At 41.9% G+C, this 8,375-nt stretch overlaps 1 non-coding gene across 1 annotated transcript; it reads right to left on the bottom strand.

The window, feature by feature from the left end:
- Nucleotides 1-785: 785 nt before the first annotated feature.
- LOC113923286 lies at nucleotides 786-891 on the bottom strand. Its single transcript, XR_003520283.1, has one exon. It is a non-coding gene; the product is annotated as a small nucleolar RNA U13 (small nucleolar RNA).
- Between the last annotated feature and the right edge of the window lie 7,484 nt (nucleotides 892-8,375).

Genomic DNA, 8,375 nt, shown 5'->3' with positions numbered 1-8,375 from the left:
AAAAATAAAAATATTTGATATCTAAACAGCTTTTTAATTTAATTTTTCATTTTTTAACTTTTTATCATAGAAAAAAAATTTTAAGACTTATCTATTTGTTTTAGAGAGAGAGAAAACACAAACAGGGGGAAGGGCAGAGGGAAGAGAGAGAGAGAGAGAAGCAGACTTCCCACTGAGTGGGGAGCCCAACTTGAGGCTCCATCCCAGGACCCCCAAGATCATGACCTGAGCTGAAATCAAGAGTCAGACAATTAACTGAGCCACCCAGGAGCCCCATAGAAAGTTGTACATATACAAAAATAGAATAGTACAATGAAGCATTTGTGTACCCATCACCTAACTTCAACAATTATTCCCATTCTACTATTCTTTTTTCATTGATCTTCTCCTCAAATTCACACTTTATTTTCTCTTATCCTACAGTATTTAAAAATGAATCCCAGACATCATATCTCATCACTTATAAATACCTTAGAATGTTTCTCTAGGGCATGAGAACTTACAAGAAAAAAAGCATAATAGCATTATCGTGCCCTCCCAAATTCATAAAAATTCCTTAATATATTTAATATCCAATGCAAGTTCAACTTTCCCTGATTGTCTCAGAAATATCTTTTTATGGTTGTTCTAATGACAATTCCAACACAGTGCACACATTACATATTTAGACATTCTCTTAGGTTTCTTTTAACTTATGACAATTCCCCTTCTCTTTTTTCTTTTAAGCCATGTATTTGTTGAAGAGAAAAGGGATTTTGTCCTGTGGGATTTTTTTTTCCTTTTCACAACAGATGAGTAAGGTGCCAATTATGTCGTGACAAGATTTGAGGGAGGCACATTTCACACGGTGGCTGAACACCCAATCATCACACTTGTGAACAACAAAAGGTTCTGTCCTGTGGCATTTCTAATATTCTGGAGTTGGCTGATGGCATCCTCCTGGTGTCATTAACAAGTTCTTCCATCTCCCATCTTTCCCATAATCTGCTAGTTAGTTCAAGAGGCTTGATTAAATTCAGGTTCAAAATTAATTTTTTTTGTTTTGGAAAGAATACTCCATAGGTGGTGTAATAATTTTTAAATAAATGGTGTAACTGCTCTATTAAATGTGCTGAGTCAGTAATTATAATCAGTAAACAGCTTTTCTCCCACCTCTGCCTTTATTTTATTTTTAAAATTTTATTTATTTATTTTTTTTAGAGAGAGAGAGAGAGAGAGAGGGCACAAGCTGGGGGGAGGGGCAAAGGAAGAGGAAGAGAGAGAATCTTAAGTAGGCTCCATGCTCAGCACAGAGCCTGACTCAGGGCTCAGTCTCACGGGGCTGGATCTCACAACCCTGAGCTGAAATCAAGAGTCGGACACTTGAGGGACGGCTGGGTGACTCAGTTGGTTAAGCTACTGCCTTCAGCTCAGGTCACGGTCCTGGAGTCCCGGGATCGAGTCCCACATTGGGCTCCCTGCTCGGCGGGGAGTCTTCTTCTCCCTCTGACCCTCTTCCCTCTCGTGCTCTCTCTCTCTCATTCTCTCTCCCTCTCAAATAAATAAATAAAATCTTAAAAAAAAAAAAAAAGAGTTGGACACTTGACTGAGTCCAGGCACCCTATTTTATTTAATTTCTAATTTTTTCAGTAATCTCTACACCCAACATGGGACTCGAACTTACAACCCCAAAATCAAGAGTCGCAGGCTCAACTGATTGAGTCAGCACAGTGCCCCCTCCCCTCCCACCTCTGCTTTTTTTTTTTTTTGGTCAAAGAGAATGAGAGAGCGAGAGCACAAGCAGGGGAAGTGGCAGGCAGAGGGAGAAGCTGGCTCCCTGCTGCGCATGCAGCCAGATGTAGGGCTCAATCCCAGGACCCTGAGATCAGGGCCCGAGCCAAGAGCAGACACTTAACCCAGTGAGCCACCCAGGGGTCCCTCACCTCTGCCTTTTTAAACAAGATCTCCCTTCTCTGCCCCCCAGTGACATTTCAGGCAGGTCCCTTACCTTTAGGGTCACTTCCAGATGTGAGAAGAGTCTCATTTTCAGCTATGGAAAATTTCAGCCCAACCTAAATTCACTTTAATTTTTCATCCAATTCAAAATCTCCCTGTTTCTCTCATTATGGCATGGCCCATCCTTTTATCTCATTTGGTAGACAGTCTCTACCTTGTCCCCTTGGTCCATGGGAAACATTGTGCACTCTCGCCCAGCTGAATCCTAGAACCCTGTGTCTGCCTCCAGCCACTAGGGTAGTAGCCCTGTCTTCCACTCCTGTAGCAGCACAGGGCAGGTGTGCCCATTCTTCCAGTGCCGCAAGCACCTGGCCAGGGAGTGAGAGTCCCGCATTCCGTTCCGGCTAGCTGGCGCTCCCAGTTCTCCAAGGGGCACTCTCACTGCCTCCTTCTCTTGGCTCTGGTAGGAGGAGCAATGTCCCAGGCACACAGGGAAGAAATGCTACTGGGCCCTCTCCTCTTGTGAAGTCCCCCTAAAGATACATCTGCCCAACTGAATCTTTGGCCTTCTCTGCTAATGGCTGTGGGGGAGACGGTTGCTGGCCTGGAACGTCCGTTTCACAGTAAGGCCTGTGTACATGTTTTGAGAACCCATCTTTAAAACGTGGGGCTACTTCTCACTCATCATCTATGCCCCTGAGGCTGTATCTTCAATTCTTATCAACAGGAAAATTTCTGTCTACATCCATACAATCTATTAAGATTTACCCTCAACTTCACTTTATAAAGTAGTTTTGCTAAACATATAGAATCCTACTTTATTTTAAACTAAATGATTTAGGGGCACCTGGGTGGCTCAGTCAGTTAAGTGTCCAACTCTTGATTTTGGCTCAGGTCATGATCTCAGGGTTGTGAGATCGAGGCCCACCTCGGGCTCCCGACTGGGCATGGAGCCTGCTTCAGATTCTTCCTCTCCTTCTTCCTCTGCCCCTTCTCACCCCTTCTCACCCCTGCCCCACCCATCAAAAAAAAAATACTATAAAATGAATGATTTAGATAAACCGTAATTTAAATAATACTCTCCAGGATATTTTTTTTCTTGTGTCAACGGGATGTGGGTGAACATCAGGCACAAGTGCCAACAAATGTTTGTCTTCTGTCCTTACTCAAGGAGACCCGGGTGTTGTACTAAATACCAAAAATAACAAAGCAAGGAAGGGGCAAGAGCAGAGAACGAGGAAGCAGACCTAGAGTGATGCATCAGCCAGTCTTGTTTGATATGTCATGCGCAGAACTATGTACTTGTTGGAGTCCCATTTTTGTTAGATAGAACCTACAAGCATTTTAACTGATGTGTTAGGTTTATGGGGATTTTTTTTAAATTAGTGGGTTTAATTACAATTGCTGGGTGGAGAACTGCTTATTCCAGCCTTCACTAGAATTAGAATTAGGAAATAAAAAGCTTACTGACTCACCAAAGAGTCAGCTGAGCACATTTTTATTCTGCTCTCAAAGTAGGAGCAAACCATAAAGTAACCAAGACTGCATGGTGGTGAATCAGTGTCCATGGATGAGTGTGTGTGTGTGTGTGTGTGTGTGTGTGTGTGTGTGTGTGTGTGTGTAGAGGCAACTCTGTTACATCAAATTGGCTGCAATAAGGAGTTTAAACATGAATGAGAGGCTTCTGGAGGTGTACTGTAATGGGCCAATTTAATCACATTGAATCACGTTAATCATGGGTATAGCTGGTTAAATATGCCTGAATCCAAGTATTAGATATTCAAAATGCGTGCACCTAGCAAAGCTCCAGGCTCATGTTAGGATCTTAATAAATGTTTGTGGAAGGAGGAAGGAAGGCAGGAAAACGGGAGGGGGGGGGGGAGGGAGGGAAAGACAGAGGGTGGGAAGTGAAAGTGGTTTTTATTACCTCATTTTAACAACTGAGTAAGCATCAGACTTACAGTCTTCCCATAGTGTGCCTAGCATGGAATTTAGGCCTGATTGTGCAAAGGAAAAAAAAGTAAGAGTTTAATAAAAAAATCATGTTATAAGGGGCGCCTGGGTGGCTCAGTCGCTAAGCGTCTGCCTTCGGCTCAGGTCGTGATCCCAGGGTCCTGGGATCGAGCCCCACATGGGGCTCCCTCCTCGGCAGGAAGCCTGCTTCCCCCTCTCCCACTCCGCCTGCTTGTGTGCTCTCTCTCTTGCTCTGTCTCTCTCTGTCAAATAAATAAAGAAAATCTTTAAAAAAAAAATCATGTTATGGTAACAGTTGAAAGCCTGACAGCACATGAGTTGGAGAAAGGAATACGAAATATTTGGGTTTCATGTTTTTGGTTTTAACTCTGGCATCACGAATTAACTTTGTAAGATAATATCATTCCAGAATGTCAAGCCATTGATCTGTTCTCTTAAAAACACCGTTTTTCAAGCCATTTGAATTAAATTACAAATATATTTAAACACAAAGACACTACTAATGAATAGAAAGCAAATGTTCCATTAAGGAAAGTAACGTAGAATGCATTTTTACAGCAAACCTGATGGAACAGAATTTCAGGACAAAACAATGTATTAGTCATTCTTCCCAGTTCTGGGTCATGTGCCAATTTCATAATCATTCTTTCTGTCTTCATCCAAGTCTTGGATCCCGACTGCCTTCAGGGCAATAGCCACAGTCCTGTGGCACCCTCCCTAAAGGCCGCACCCCTCAGACTTTTCTCTCCTCCCTCCCTCCCTCTCTGCTTTGGCTACCTGGTGCTGTCTACCTCCCATTTCACCCTCTTTGGAGAACTCTTCAAGGACCTCAGGAGAGACCTTGTGAAATTGCCTCCTGGCCAAAGTAACTCCCCCTCGGGGTGTTCCTTTGGTACTTTCTACAACCCTCCAGGACTGCACTTTTTCCAGTGGTCATCACAGTTTTTATCCCTAGAACACAGGCTCCAAGTAAATACAGTCTGTACTTGTTTCTGAATCTTATCTGCTGTGTGCCAACACCGGTCCAACACCGGTCTGTGTTAGATTTTACATTTTGGAACTGAACAAAATAGATGTGGTCTTTAGATTTGGGAGGTATGCCATCTCCTGAGGGAGAGAGTGTTACATAAATCAACAGGAAAAAACAGAAGAGTGAAATGTATGCTATGAAGCAAGAATCCAGGGTGCCAGGGGCCAGAACAGCAGGAGAGGCAGACTCTGACTGGGGGGTTAGCAAAGCTTCTCTGAAGAACCAGCGTTTAACTTGAGGCCCAACATGGCTAGGAGTGATTCGGGTGATTCAGGCTTGAGCGAGACGCAACCATGTGTGGCAAGTGCGGGGCCACTTGGGTTGGAATGGCCGGGCCAAGGACACAGGGATGAAAGAGAGTCCAGGGTCGAGAAGCCATGGAGCCTTCAGGGCAACATTAGGGATTTTGTATTTTATCCTAAGTGTAAACCATGGAAGGTTTAAGCAGGAGAGGAATGTGATTTGTGTACTTAAGTGCCTTGTGTTTAACTGGTCAGTATTGAATATTTACAAATAAACAAATGAATTAAATACACACAATGAATCAATGATACAGTTCTATGCCATTTCAGAGTTTTACCAACTCTGGGCAATTAGATGAGTCTGGAACAGCTTGTTCTTAGGAAACATAAAGTGGGAACATGTTGACTTTCAGCCACTCACCATTCATTTCTCTCTACCAACCCTTCATTTTATTTTGGGTAACACATCTCCCCATTGTGTGTATTCTTGGTGGCCAGCTCTCCCTTGGCCAAGAGGCGGGCTCCAACGGAATCCCCCTCCTGGGACTTAGAGACTTTAGCAGAGTAACCAATAGGGGGAAATGTTTGCAGAAATTTGTTTTGGCCACGGCAGGTTCAAAAGCATGTATTTCGGGTTCTCCTGTACCCCCCCACCCCGCCCCCCCGCCAGCTTCCCTGGTTCCTGTCCTGGTTTCAAGCCTGAGTCTCTAGTCTCTCATTTTTCTTCCCAGTAAAAGTCCCACCAGTCATTGGTGGTTTTTGTCACTTGAAATAGAAGAATCATAATGGAAGGAAAATTGATTTTTAGTGTTAGGTGGAGATTGTATTTTGGTCTCAAGTGTTTTAAACTTTTCTTTGGATATGTGACTTGCTCATTTCCAAGCTAATAGAAACGTTAACCTTTCCTTTTATTTCTCACAACTGATATTAGTAGTTGGAATGTATCTTCTGGGCTGAAAGATTTGAAATCTTTGAAAATAGTCAAGTCTGCTTTTTCTCCCTCAAAGTTTCCTCAAAGACAAAACTAGTTCCCTAATGCAGTTTTGCCTTTGCAGTATCGATTCTGCAAGTTTTGGTTGGAAACCATTCTCTTTGCCTTAAAGACTGTTTTCCAAAGTGTGTTCCACAAAATACTAGTGTCAATTATTACATAAATCTGAATAGCGGTGAAGACTCTACCCTTCTCTTGGAGGACACTGTAGCATCTTAAAGCATCAAATAAATAAATAAATACATACATACATAAATAAATAAATAAATAAATAAATAGATAGATAGATAGATAAATAAATAAAAATTCCTGCAGTAAAGAGATCTGGGTATTTTCCCAATGTTTCCCAAACGTGTCTGGTCATGCAACTCTTCTTCCTGCAAAATCTACTAAAGAACTAGCATTTTGTGGAACCCACTTTGAGAAGTGCTGCTTTTGAAAATCAAAGCAAAAGTGGGGTTTTTCTATTTTCTCTGGGCCATCTGTTCATATTCCCTTGGCAGTAGGTTTATTCCTTTTCTTGTTTTTCCTGCTTTAAATATTCCTTGAACATTCTTTTTGTTATTGTCCTTTTTAGAATTTTTAAAGGCCTCCATCCTTCCTAATACACACTATTCTTTGGATTTATTCTAGAGATGTCCCTGAGATGCCTCTTAACGTTCAAGGCCCATCAGAGCGCTCTGAGAGTAGCCACAGGATTCATGTTTCCCTTATTTTTCTGAGTGTGACTTTTCTGAGTGTCCCTAAAATTAGGAGTGATATGGTAGAGGGAAAGCTCAACATTTGGCCCCTGCATTCAGCCTGTATCTTATGCACATGCACACGAGGACACAGGAACATACACAAATACATATCATAGAAAAAGTAGAGTCCATTTGCAAGGTTTCCTTAAAGACATCCAGATAATAGAAGCTGAGATGAAAAATGTGGATGGAGCTATGGGGACAGATCATTGCTCTGCCAACTTGCCCTGATTGATCCAGTAAGAGCATGAAGGGAAAGTCAGGGGCCCCAGAAAAAGCCCAGGTTGGACAGGAGGACGGGCAGGAGCCAAAGATTAGCAATGATGGCTGTGAACTTGGTCTAAGAGATGACAGCTTAGCAACTGGTGTCTTTCACTCTTCATTCACTTACTAATTCATTCAACTAACATTATTCAGTACTCATTCTATAAAGGCATTTGGCATGGTTCCTGCCTTCAAAAAACTTACTGTTGTAAATGGCAAGATTTTATTTCTTTATGGCCGAGTAGTATTCCATTGTGTGTTGTGTGTTGTGTGTGTATGTGTATGTGTGCGTGTGTGTGTGTGTATCTCCCAGTTTCTTTATCCATTCATCCATCAGTGGACACTTAGGTTGTTTCCACATTTGGGCTATTGTAAATAATGCTGCAATGAACATAAGGGTATAGATATCTTTTTGAATTAGTGTTTTCATTTTCTTTGGGTAAATACCCAGTAGTGAAATTGTTGTATCGTAGGGTAGCTCCATTTTTAATTTTTTGAGGAAACTCCATACTGTTTTCCGTAGTGGCTGCACCAATTAACATTCCCACCAACACTGCATTTCTCCACATCCTTGCTAACACTTGTTATTTCTTGTGTTATTGGTGTTAGCCATTGGCGTTAGAAAGGTGTTAGCCATTCTGACAGGTGTGAGGTGATATCTCATTGTGGCTTTGATTTGCATTTCCCTGATGATGAGTGATACTGAGCACCTTCTCCTGTGCCCATTGGCCATTTGTATGCCTTCTTTGGAAAAATGTCTCTTCACACCCTCTGCCCATTTTTTAAACAGATTGTTTTTTTGTTATTGAGTTGTTTCAGTTCTTTACATATGTTGGATATTAACCCATTATTGGATATATAATTTGCAAATATCTTGCCATTTGCAACAACATGATACCCTAAATGAACTAAGTCAGAGAAAGACAAATACCACATGACTTCCATTATATGTGGAATCTAGAAACAAAACTCACAGATACAGAGAACAGACTGGTGGCTGCTACAGGGGAGGGGGATGGGCTAAACGGGTAGAAGGGATCAAGGGGTACAAACTTACTGTTATAAAATAAATAAGTCATGGGGATGTTGTACACTGCATGGTGACTATAGTCAATAGTAATGGACTGCATACTTAGAAGTTGCCAAGAAAGTAGATCTGGAACGTTCTCATCATAAGAAAAATATTTTTCTGTAAC

The sequence above is a fragment of the Zalophus californianus genome, chromosome 9 (assembly GCF_009762305.2).
Source record: "Zalophus californianus isolate mZalCal1 chromosome 9, mZalCal1.pri.v2, whole genome shotgun sequence".
Classification (NCBI taxonomy): Eukaryota; Metazoa; Chordata; class Mammalia; order Carnivora; family Otariidae; genus Zalophus; species Zalophus californianus.
Note: the sequence above shows the minus strand (reverse complement) of the source record. Positions and strands in the feature narration are given on the sequence as shown.